The sequence below is a fragment of the Polyodon spathula genome, chromosome 24 (genome assembly GCF_017654505.1).
Source record: "Polyodon spathula isolate WHYD16114869_AA chromosome 24, ASM1765450v1, whole genome shotgun sequence".
Lineage (NCBI taxonomy): Eukaryota > Metazoa > Chordata > Actinopteri > Acipenseriformes > Polyodontidae > Polyodon > Polyodon spathula.
In genome coordinates, this window is record NC_054557.1 from 2,091,703 (window position 1) to 2,104,327 (window position 12,625).

Genomic DNA, 12,625 nt, shown 5'->3' on the forward strand with positions numbered 1-12,625 from the left:
TAAATTGATGTTGTGCTGTAGACAGTCAGTGGGGCGTGGCCGACAGGTCTAACAGAACATAAATCGAAGTATGATAATTGTGCTGCTTTATGCGACACCTTGTATTTAAAACCATATTAATACAAATGTGACTTATCTTCATATATGTTCATATATTCTACTAAGCGTATGTTGTATTATTTTCCATGCTCTCGCTGTGCTTAATTGCACGTTGATATGCCATTACTGTTACGCTGTTATACTATAAAGTTGGCATTCAGGGGGTGACGTGTAAAAGAGGCAGGGTTTTTATCACAACCCCGCCGTGTGGGGAAATTCCTGCCCATATTCACGACATCATCTTGGACAAAGAGAGCAGGAAAGTCGCGGGGACGGACGAGCAGTTAATGCGATCTTTCTGTACAGGAAACGCTGCACTGTGAGTTACTACTAAACTCAACACAGAGGACCCGAAACACTACCAGCTGCCTGGATAGCCTAACAACTAAGGAGAAATGCACTAGTTCCACCCTGACAGGAAGACTTAAAAATATTTTTTGCTTTCACACTGAAGAACAGTTTAAGTAAGGCTCGAGAGTAGTCTGCTTAAAGGGTAAGTGATATACTATATAAAAAAGTTGTCAATGTCAAGTACTGCAGTAGAATGGTAAGGTACTGCGCCATCTTTCGACTAGGGAATGTGGTTTGTGTTTGTTTGGTCAGTCATAGTATATTGTGCCTGCAGTTACACAACTGCCGGGACTCGACTGTGTGTTTTTATATATATATCTATATAATATATAATATATATATATATAAATATATATAATATTAGAATGCAGACGCCCTGCGGTGAGACCAATTTATATTGATCTGTACGTAGGTATCTTTTGTTCAAAATATTAGGGAGACTTTCGTTTGCCTGATGCGCTGGACTGCACGATAGGTTTCTGAAACGGTGTCATCATAAACAAAGAAAGGAAGTTGAGTTTCTGCCTGTGCATGGCCAGATTAAGCTGCCCCCACCCCCGCCCTGCCAAATACTGGTACAGTCCCTGAGTGTAGGTGGGGCAACCGAGGACATAGGGCAAGCCAAATGGTCATTTAGAGATAGCTCAAATTAATTTATAGATATCTCTAAATATTTGAAGATATCTCTAAATATTTGCAGTTATCTCTAAATATTTTAAGATATCTCTAAATCATTTCCAAATATCTCTAAATATCTGAATATATCTTAATATATTTGAAAATATCTCCAAATCATTTTAAGATACTAAAATACATTTAGAGATACCTCAAACTGAAACTTTACAGATCTCTTTAAATTGAGCTTTAAATTAGATATTTAAAATGCATTTTTAGATATCTTTAAATTGTTTTAAGATATCTCTAAATCATTTAGATATCTCTAAACAATGCACTGTTCATTTAAAGATATCTGTAAGTCATTTAAAGATATCTGTAAATCATTTGAAGATATCTTCAAATAAATTCATATTCATTTAGAGATATCTGTAAATCATTTAGTGATATATCGAAATAACTTCCTGTTCATTAAGAGATATCTAAATCATTTCAAGATATCTTTAAATGAACAGGAAGCCATTTCAAGATATCTCGAAATGACTTCCTGTGAAAATGCTCCCTGTTTTCAATGGACTTCCTGTCCATTTAAAGATATCTTCAAATGAACAGGAAGTTATTTGAAGATATCTTCAAATGATTTATAGATATCTCTAAATGAACAGGAAGTTATTTAGAGATATCTCTAAATGGCCAGAAAGTTATTTTGAGATATCATTTAGAGATATCTCTAAATGAGCAGGACGTTATTTGAAGATATCTTTAAATTAACAGGAAGTTATTTAGCGATATCTTTAATTGATTTAAGCCCTCATTTTAAGATATCTCTAAATGACAGTTTGGCATGCAATGCTACCTGGAGCAACGAAAGTGTGATACTGTACACAGACTTGGACTGATACAGACTGTAGTACTGTTTTCTATATCTGTTATTTTGACTCGTTTTTTAAAACTTACATTATAAAAACCTTAATCATGGTAAACTAACTGAAAAGGTGGAATTGCAAGGTTCACATATCTCCCAATTAGTAATTCTGCAAGTTTCACACTGGCACTCTGACGTGGTTTCTGGCTACCCGGGTCACAATTCTGCGTAGTGTCAAACCACATACCTGGGTCATACCCAGGTTAAACCGGGTTGCAGCGACCTACCTCAGGATGTGGGTCGACACTCTTTGACGAGGGTTGAGCGAGATAAAATACATGATGGCTGTTCGTAAGCCAATGAAGTAACAAACAGCGACATCTGTGTGAAGGTTTCACTTCTGCAAGAAACATTTGTGTTTATTCTGTTTAGCCATATTTTTGTTGCTTGAGCCACACCATGAGCCAGATTGCAGCAGGGAGTTAGAAACATTTGCTCTAATCAACATTTGGGCCGACGGTTTAATCCAGAGAAGCTTGGATGGAAGCATCCGTAACAAGCTGCTTCCGGGGCATCGATACGCGCATTGTGTACTTACCTGTCAACCCTGTTTTATCAAAAGCAGTGTGAAATCGCGTAGCCAACCCGCATGACACTGTGTCCTGACCCGGGTAGAAGCATGCCATTGTGAAAAGGGTTTTAGTATTGTTGTTGTCCTTACATAAGCAGACAACATAAGTTGCACTCTATACATAGGGTAGGGTTTAATGTGCAGTCTGGTGAACCAGTTCTTTTACTGCATTTCTGTATGATTTTGCTTGCAGTCCTGTAAATAACTTAATTGTTTAGCCAAGATATCTTTCACTTAAACACATTTTAATAAGCAAACATAGTGCAGTGTGGTATTCATATCATTATTAATAATGTGCCTGGCTTAAATAAGACTTGTTTGTCTTTAACCAGTATGTTAAGCAACATTCTAGTACTTTACCACATTTACTTCTCATTTACAGTGGAAGTGAACCCCCCCTGCTAAAAACTCCCATCTCTGACTATATGGGGCACTATAATCGACACTCACTTGGGGAACCAGATGTTCTGTGGCCTGCCCTGTAGAGAGAGAGTAGGTGGGGCTCACTGTGTTGAAAGGTTGCATTGTCACATGATTTAAATAAAATGTGGAAGTCTTAGTCCAGCACTTAGGAATCTCCAGACAACCTCAAAGTAAGCTCAAAGCCAGATCAAAACAGTTTGGAGGGAGAAAAAAAATCTTAGTCCCAACACTTTTCTAGACAAGCTCAAGACATATTTAGAGAACAATGATGATAACCCAGAGCCACTCAACATAATAAAACAGTAAAGGGAATAAAAAAAAGCAATTAAAATGACCTTTTGAAGGCAGTCCTTTTAAAAAGCAGTGAAAGCAACACGTTTAGTTACTGTACCACTCCAGAAGTGCAAAGAAAACCAATGGATAAGCAACTGTTAGGTTAATCAAAGTCTTCTGAAATCACCCAGAAACCTCCTTCTTCAGGACCTTGGCAGCAGCTTGTGTGAATAGTTCATGCATCTCTGGCAAACTGCTTCCCTGCAAATTACAGCCGTCTTCTTTTACATTGCCAGTTGTGAAGGATGGAGACGGAGCTCTGAAGAGGGAGATTGTTTCGCTGACTCAATTCTGCAATTTCTTATTCCATTCATTTTACACGCTCTTTGATACCAAGAAAGTTTTGCTCTCCTGTTTCAAGCAGGAGGAGCCAGGCTCGCCAGCTGGGGGTCACATGGTTGGTTTTGCAGCTGCACTTGGAATAGGTCCCTCTCTATCTGTCACACACTTTAAAAAGAGCTCGGGTCTGTTTTTGGTTCAATTTTTTTCCCAGATTGAATGATACAGTCACATATTTGGGGCAGTTTTGTTCAGAATGTGACTGCAAGCTTGTTGGAAAGTGAAGGTCTGCAGTAGACTGTACTAGGTGAGTCTGCAGCACTGGTGAGGCAAGCAGCAAATAGCCCATTTGCAAAGTTTGCTGCAGGGAGATGCAGCTTTTATATATCAAATAATACATACCAGTGATTCTCCATGATCATGGGATTACAAAGTAATTAATGGGCAAACTGCAGCGGAATGCATGTTGGATTTTTAAATACATTTCTTATAGAATTTGTTGTGCCTTATACTGCAATTTGTTACCTTCTAGTGGCAACTATTAAAATGTGAGCTTGTACCTTGTGTGCAAATCCTCACTGTCTATCTGATTTATTTTTTTGGCATGTGGACCAAATACGTCTTGCAAAACCGTTCCAAAATAATTAACACAAAGATGCATGTTATTGGATTCATGTCTACGCTTGTGGCGACTGCTGATAAATATTTCTGTATGGTGCAAAAATTGCACAACACTTAAACCTGGCCAGGTGTCTTGTTTATGTTTATGTTTTTCTTATGTAGCAAATTCTCCTATTAATGTTGTGTTAGGACTATCCCTTTAAATCGACCTTTTGTTTTTTCTATATATACTGCAGTTCTTTATCGGGTCAGAAGGGGCTGTTCTTAGGTTTTTTTTTTTCTCAATGGAGTTATGTATGCTCAAGGTATGTGTCCACAATTTGTCAATCAGGCTTTCTATGAGCAATTGCTATGCTGGGGAGTGTAGCAATGAGGGAAACTGTAGTAAAAAGATAGTGATTTTTTTTTTTACTAGTCAGAAGTTCATCGCCATTGTCAGTCTCCGGTGAGCTCTGTGTTTGTTAGTATTTGTATTGCTATTGCTTGCAAGCTAAGTATTGACTGCATTTATTGAAAACTTGTTAAACGCACTCAGGTTTAGAACTCCGACGTTACTAGATGTTCGTTCTCGCATGGCCCCCTCACCACTCTAGTTTGGACCCAAAAATAAAGAAAAAACAATGATAAACTATGAAACAAACCTTCACCTCCAAAAAAAAAGATCAAGAGAAGAAAGTTTTATTTATTTTTTTGTTTATTCCATACTTTGTTTGGATAAGTGGAGTTTTGGGTTTCACGATCAGATCTATAATTACCAAGCTTTTGGAGGCCTATTGGATCAACCCAAGTGCTAAAATATTAATGGTTCGAGACTGTGCTTGGTTTACCATATTTGTATAGCAGACTGGGGTTTAATAACTATTAAACTGACTTTGACCGGGATAAAAAAGAGAGAAGACAGACCGAGATGAGTTGCTAACACTGTTGTCTATGTTTGCCCTTTAAACGTATTAATTCGTTTTACGTATTAGATTGGTTTTATTATTTTATTTATTTTTCTCTCTTTCGTTCTGGCTTAGTCCGGAAAGAGGATAACCCTGTGCAGTTTGGAACAGGTCCGACATTACAATCTTCCCCTCTCCATCCAATGGTCGGACCCGGTCCGACATCATCAAAAAGACGTAAAGCACAGGTCTCTAGTTTTTTTCTTTTTTTTTCTCTGGAAAAAGCAGAGAAAATACCAAACCTTTCAAATGGCCGAGTGATTTGAAACCGAAAAAAAGGCGGTTTCTCCTAGCCCCATAAATTAGTCATATAACGTTCAACATACAGGTATTTTCTCCGATACACTTGTTCAAACAATGTCACAGGTATGTCAGCTTGGTTCGCCACCTCCGAACGGGATAATCTGGATCCATCTATTGACTGATAAAACGCCACGAAACGAGAGGATTTATCAGGTATGGCACGTGTATATTAGAGTTATCGGGAAAACTTGTGACAAAATGATCCGAACAAAAACTTGGAGCTCTGTGTTTGTTAGTATTTGTATTGCTATTGCTTGCAAGCTAAGTATTGACTGTATTTAGAAAACTTAAATAAATAAATAAAATAAAAAAAAAACAGGATTGAAATAACTGTAAATTTGTGGTCTGGTTTAAATGATTGATATTTTACTTTTTCTTTGGGAAGTGGAACGTAAAGAATTCTGTGTCCTTTCCGCTGTATTTCACCTTTCCCTCTTTATTAATATTTATGTATAGTTAGTTTAGGGAGGTAACTTTGCCTTTATTTAGTTGGCTTTTGTTAAAGGTGAGTTTGTTACAGAACTGGTGGCCCGTACAGGGAATTTGTCATTCATTTTTCAATATGAAGATCAGGAATATGTACAGGATAGTATTGATTTTGCAAACTTTACTGCTGGGCCTGGTGTCACAGGTAGATCACCTGTTACTGAGTTAACTTCAAAATTGGAATTATATATCAGTGAACCTACTGCAGCTACTTGGGAGGTGGGGCATGATCGTAATACTCGTGGTACTGGTCTCAATTTGGATATGGTGGAGCAACTTACTGCACATTTAGACAACCTGGAAAAAGAAATGTCAATGGCATATCAAAGTGGTATCAATCGAGAGGAACTGTTGAGGACATTTATTGATAACAAATTTGACAGTGTTTAAGAGTCTGTTGCTAAGACGCTAGATCAGTTGGACAGTTCAGTGATCAGGTGTTGGAGGCTATATGGCAGGAGGAATTAAAGGCTGTGACTTAGTGCACTAGAACTCCTAAGCTAGCTTTTATTCCCCGTTCTCATCAGCCTGGTGGGGCCTATCTGTCTAGTAGCTCTTTGGAAGCTTTGTCAATGAGATCTATGGTGACTGAAACTCTTAGACCCCTTGCATATAGCCATAAACCACCTATCAAATAAAGTTTTCCAGTTTTTGGAGAGAGCGATGGTTATTTGGATGTATTGAGTTTTATAGATGCCTGTCAGTATTTCTTGGCGGTGGTAACATTGACCGAAGCAGAAATCTTGGCTACTCTGTCTACAGTGTTAAAGGGGCCTGCAAAAAGTTGGTGGTTGCAGAGCACCATAAAATTCAGACCTGGGCTCTTTTCAAAACTGCTTTTCTTCCCACGGATTATTTCTCCGAGGTTGAGAAGAGGTTGCGCGATCGGGTTCAAGACCCAGGTGAATGCGTGAGAGATTTTGCTTATGATTACCACACTTTTTGTATTAAATGGCGTCCAGATATGATGGAGGCAGAGGTAGTGGAAAGAAGTCTAGGCAATGCAAACCCTAAATTGGCAAGTTTTATTAGGGGATCTGTGGTAACAGTAGCAGATTTGGTCAGCGTTGGGGCCATGGTAGAAAGGGATTGGTCCTCTCAGAGAGCATTGGGCCAAAGTAAATGCAAAGACTGAGAAAGGGGGGAAGAAACCTGGGAAAGGTTCAGTCAAAATAGCAGCTGAATTAGCATCCTACATAATAAAGGCAATTAGAACTCACTGGTAAGACCAGGCTTTCATTGTTAGCCTTAAAACTGTCTATTCGAGGATGGGAAGGTTTGGCTTTGATTGGTACAGGGTGCATCTACACTTTAATAAAGAGTAGCCTTTGGTTACAGCTTTGTCAACCCAAGGATTGTCTGTTATCTAGTTTAGGGCAGTCTTTTGTATTAGCTAATGGTCAATCACATACTGCTCTTGGGAAGTGTCGTTTGATTTTTAACCTTAGAGTTCTTTCATTTAGCCCAGCCTCTAGTCTTAGGATTTGATTTTCTGACTAAAACTCCCACATTGCTTGACTTGGGAAAGCAGATGTATGGAGTAAAGAAGCCTGAGGGTTATTCTTTTTATTCCTTCTCTCGTGAGAAAGTGTGGAGGGCCAAGTGGCAGCCGTTAGTGCAGCTGTATGTGTTCAAGGCCTGGATGTTAAGAGAAAGAATGGACTTGTCTTGACTAAATGTTTCTACAGAGGGGTGGGAGTTGATGGAACAGCTGGTATAGCAATGGCCTTCGGTTTGTACTTCCCGTTTGGGAAAGACTGATGTGGCACTTCATGTGATACATACCACTGATGAGACACCGGTGCGCAGTCGAGCCTATCTGGTATCTGAACACAAGAAAAATATAGTAAAGCAACATCTTAATCAAATACGACGAGACGGCACCATAGAGCCATGTCTGCTTGGGCAACTCCTGTAGTTCTGTCTGAGAAAAGGATAGGACATTGAGGTTCTGTTTGGATTATCGGGGCATAAGTAAGAAAACAGAAATAGATGCTTATCCCATGCCCAGAGTTCATGACATCTTGGAGTCATTAGCGTGATCGTCAGTTTTTAGCCCTTTAGATCTGCGTTCTGGTTATTGGCATGTATGGCCAAAATAAACCAAAGACAGCATTTATTACTCCTTTTGGTCTGTAACAGTTTAATGTTATGCCTTCTGGTTTAAAGAATGTGGCGGCCACTTTCCAGCGTTTAATGGAACAAGTGTTTGGAAATTTGAAGGGTAGTAGTTGTTATGTGTACATAGACGACATTATTGTGTACTCTGCTACTAAAGAACAACGTGATAGATCTGGCAACTGTGTTCCATGTCCTGACTGAGCCAGCTTAAGGTTAACTTTGGCAAAATGTTATTTCTTCCAGCCTTCACTTAAGTTCCTAGGTCACATAGTATCAGGAAGTGGAGTGTCTATGGATTCTGAGAAAGTTAGTGCTATAAGGGAGTGCTCAGCACTGACCAATCTCAGGGAGCTACAAAGGTTCCTGGGATTGGCTGGTTGGTATCGTAAGTTTATCCCGCGATTTGCTGCTATTGCTGCTCCATTGAATCGGCTGTAAAAGAAGGGAGTAAACTTGGAGTGGGCATATGTTTGTCAAGTTAGCTTTGAACAACTAAAGGAGGCCTTGCAAACATCTCCTATGTTGTCTCACCCTGATTTGAAGAAGCCATTATGTGTGTATACTGCCAGTGAGGTTGGGCTGGGAGCTGTCCTGGCTTAGGGGTGCTTAGAAAACAAGTGGGTTGATGCTTATGCTTCTCGGGTTCTAACAAAACCAGAGTCAAACTATTCCACATCTGAGAAGGAATACTTCGCAGTCATATGGGCCATTGAGAAATGGAAGTGTTACCTGGAGGGGGTTGAATTTGAGGTTGTGACTGATTATGCTGCTTTGACCTGGGTTTTTAGCTCCCCCAAAGTGACGTCTCACTTTCATTGGGCTTTGCACCTCCAAACATTTACTTTTCAAGTTCCCTTTCAGTGGAATGACAACCAGAGCCCTCTCTGACCATCAATTACTGAGCATATATAAAAAAGCTGCCCTGTCAGGGCCCTGCTGTGAGGGGGAAGTCCCTCCCACCTCATGTTGAAGAGGGACGTCCTCACAGTAACATATCGCCATTTTCTCTCTCACTTCACTGAGACAGGTCACAGATTGCTTCGTGCTTTCTTTGTCCGAATTTGGCCGATTTGTCGGTTTTAATACCATCAAATTTGATTTATCCACGGTAGAATTATGCTTTCGAGCATTTTTGACAGTGCTCCTACCTAATTCTCGCATCAGTTTACTGACTAGAGCTGGTTCCAACCCCTCTTGTTGAGATTTGTAAGCAGCCATTAATCTCTTTCATTGCACGAGGCTTTGTGTAGTTTTTAAATACCGTGTGGAGAGCTGTTCTGGTGCAGTAAGGAGACCCCGCATGCTTGCGGCGTCGTCCTCTATGCCGATTTAATCAGCCACAGCGACCCCAAAAAAAAAAAAAAAAAAAAAAACAGCTCGGGCCTAGCACCCCTCTCAAGCCTCGAGCTCACCTCACCTAGCACGGCTGCACTTGCCTTCGGCGACCATGCTGACTAAATCATACCCCGGCATTGACCGTGGTTTTCCCGTTGAACCTCAGGCTTGGAAAAAGAGCGGCTACCTGACCCGATTGACTCGGCACCGGTGTAACCACGCCTACCATCTGCACCGACCTCGGCACCGACAGCGCTACACATTGGCACCGATTGACTCGGCACCGACAATGCTCTTCTCTGCACAGATTCGGCCCTGGTAAACCTCTTCAGAGCCATCTACAGCCCAGCACCGACCTTGGCACAGACCACTCGGCACTGACAGTGCTCTTCTCGACGTCGATCCCGGCACCGGTGAATAGCTTCGGAGCCGTCTACAACCCGGCACCGACCACGCTACTATTGGCATCGACCTCGGAGCAGATTGACTCGGCACCGACCACTCAATCTCGGCTCCGAGCGTAGCAGCCCCGCCTACGACTCCTCCGCTGGTTTCCACCAGTGCGACCAGTGCACGGGGAATTTGCCCAGGCAAGGTGAGCACTGGTCCTGCGCCAGATGCTTAGGGCCAGACCATGCGGCCAAAACACTGGCAGGTGAGCTCGACTGTGAGCACAGTGTATCCTCCAGACCGTCCAACCTACTTTCTCGTCCCAATCCGTCCCGCACACAGAAAATATCTGCGGTTCGCCTTTCAAGGCAACGCCTATGAATTCTGTGTGCTGCCATTTGGCCTCTCGCTGGGGCCCCGCACATTTTCAAAGTGCATGGATGCAGCACTGGATCCACTCAGGCTGTGGGGTATTCGGATCCTGAATACACACGCAGAGGCGCACACAAAACAGGTCTTAGATCATGTAACGAAATTAAGGCTCTCAGTACATCAACAAAAGAGCAACTTTGTACCGTCTCAGTCCACAGTGTTCCTGGGGATCAAACTGAACTCTGTGAGCATGCTTGTCTCACTGTCAGAAGACGGGATTCGGTCGTTGGAGGCCACACTCTCCCTATTCAGAGAGGACACTCTCCTACAGGTCAAAATATATCAAAGGTTGTTTGGGCTGATGGCAGCCGCCTCGAGAATTCTTCTACTAGGTTTGCTGAGAATGCACCCGCTTCAAGCCTGGGTAAATACACTCTAGGTTTACCCAGTCCGTGATTGGTACTGGCTGGTGCGAGTGTCCAGACAATGCCGGAAGACACTGGAGTGGTGGCTCAGTCCTGGCAATCTGCGCCTCGGATCTCCCCTTGGATCCCCTCACAGAAGGGAAGTGGTCACTACAGACGCCTCCAGCCTGGGCTGGGGAGCGGACTGGAGTGGGAGAGGAATATGAAGTTAGTGGAAGGGACATTGGCAGCAAGCACACATAAATGCCCAAGAGCTGCAAGCAGTGAACCTGGCGTTATCTCATTTTCACCAGCAATTAGCGCTGGGCCTTCACCACGCAGCACATAGACTCCTGTCCTGGACAGACAGAAACTTGCATTCCATCAGGGCGGTTCACCTCCCTGGTGTGGACAACAAGACCGCAGACCTTTAGCAGATGTGTTGTCTTGATCACCACAGTTAGAAACAGCTGGTGCTGGTGTTTATTCAGAGAAAAAGGAGCAGTTCTCTGTGTGGGATCTCTCCTTTCGGCAGTGCTTAATTTGTTAAGACAGAGGTGCCAGGGCGCAAGCAATGACAATAATACAGTCCCAAAGAACTGCACATTAAAAATCATAACATGTTTATTTGAAAGAGTATTGCATGTACTAGTGTTAGATGTTTACATTCATGTATTCTACCTCATATACAAAGTAGTAGTACATGCAGAAAAAGTTATTAAATGCAACCACAGAATAAGTAATACATTTAAAAAAAAAAAAAAAAACCTGTATACATGTTTTCTGATGATTTTGCATTTAAATGGTTTAAAAAACAAACAAATTAAAAGGCATTCATAGGACTTGGTTTGACCCACGGTCTGCACTATATGTCAGCGATGTGTATGCAACAGAAGCCGCTGGTAGATTACAAAAACGATTAATTAACCTTAGGCTAGGTAATTATCTTAGTATATTTATATTCTCTATTAAGTTATATTCATTGAAAAAGGCAAGAGAGAACCAGATGTGGCAATTAATCGTAAAGGGGGGGTGTTTTTTTTTTTCTGTACGCATATTGGTACACAAAGACTAACTAAAACGGTAATTACAAATAATTTTTGGTTTGTTTAGATTTTCGTAGTATCCTGAACGCAAACTGGGTGCCAGAACGGTGATATACAGTCGGCTACACATACGGTTGTCTGCGCGGATCTAGACCTGATCTAAAGGGGGGGGGGGGGTTTTGCTAATTAGGAGTTGAGGATCGCGATCGGGTGCATTCAATAGATCTATACATATAGAGTTGAAATTAAATTTTTTATTGTCTAATGTAATATAGCAAGCTAATGTTCCATGAAGTAGGCTACAATATTTGTTCATTAAAAAGTTGTTGTTTGTTGAAGTTAATCAGCTTTCATATTTTGTTGTGTACTACTCATTTAATCAAACCAAGTAGTGTAAGATGTTGCTTGTATCGTTCATGACGTTTTTCAAATCAAGTAAGCTTATTTGTGTATAAAAAACGACAATGGAGTTGCAGCCTGCAGTGACATCTTACTTAAAGGCACTCAAGCTGAAATCGTAATTTAAAGTAGGTTACAAACGTGGCAGCGAACTGTCTCTCTTTAGCGCTCACGCAAGAACTTGAAGACTTCATACAGTGTTGAATTTAAAAAGGAAGCATTTTATGAGATTTTTAACTAGAAGTACCGGGAATATGACTTTGCACACCCAGAGGTTCCATTCGTTAATAAAAATACTGTTAACTAATAGGCTCAAAACTATAGATTGTGTGCGTCCCTTGTTAGTAGCTGCCATCTGATTTTTCATTCAACAGTTTCATTCAGTTTTCCTGACAGTTTTTGTAGATTCGGTATTCGGCCGAATCTTTTGAGATGGATTCGGTATTCAGTCGAATCCCAAAAATTTGGATTCAGTGCATCCCTACAGTATTGTAATAATAAATTGAGACATTGAAACTTTTTTTCTGTGTCACTTAAAATTCAATAATCAGTTCACACTAGATTAGAATAAACTGACTGTTACTTTTAGTAGAGCTGTGAATAAGGAG

General features: G+C 41.0%; 1 protein-coding gene across 3 annotated transcripts in view; it reads left to right on the forward strand.

Moving 5' to 3' along the window:
* The first annotated feature begins 295 nt into the window (after window positions 1-295).
* The window catches only part of LOC121299162 (CD276 antigen-like), a 98,318-nt gene continuing 85,988 nt past the window's right edge, over window positions 296-12,625 (forward strand). For 2 of the 3 annotated variants that reach the window (XM_041226750.1, XM_041226751.1), the window contains exon 1: window positions 296-592. The gene's annotated coding sequence lies outside the window, so the exon portion shown is untranslated. The remainder of the gene's footprint in view (window positions 593-12,625) is intronic. The other variant, XM_041226748.1, reaches the window with a different exon arrangement.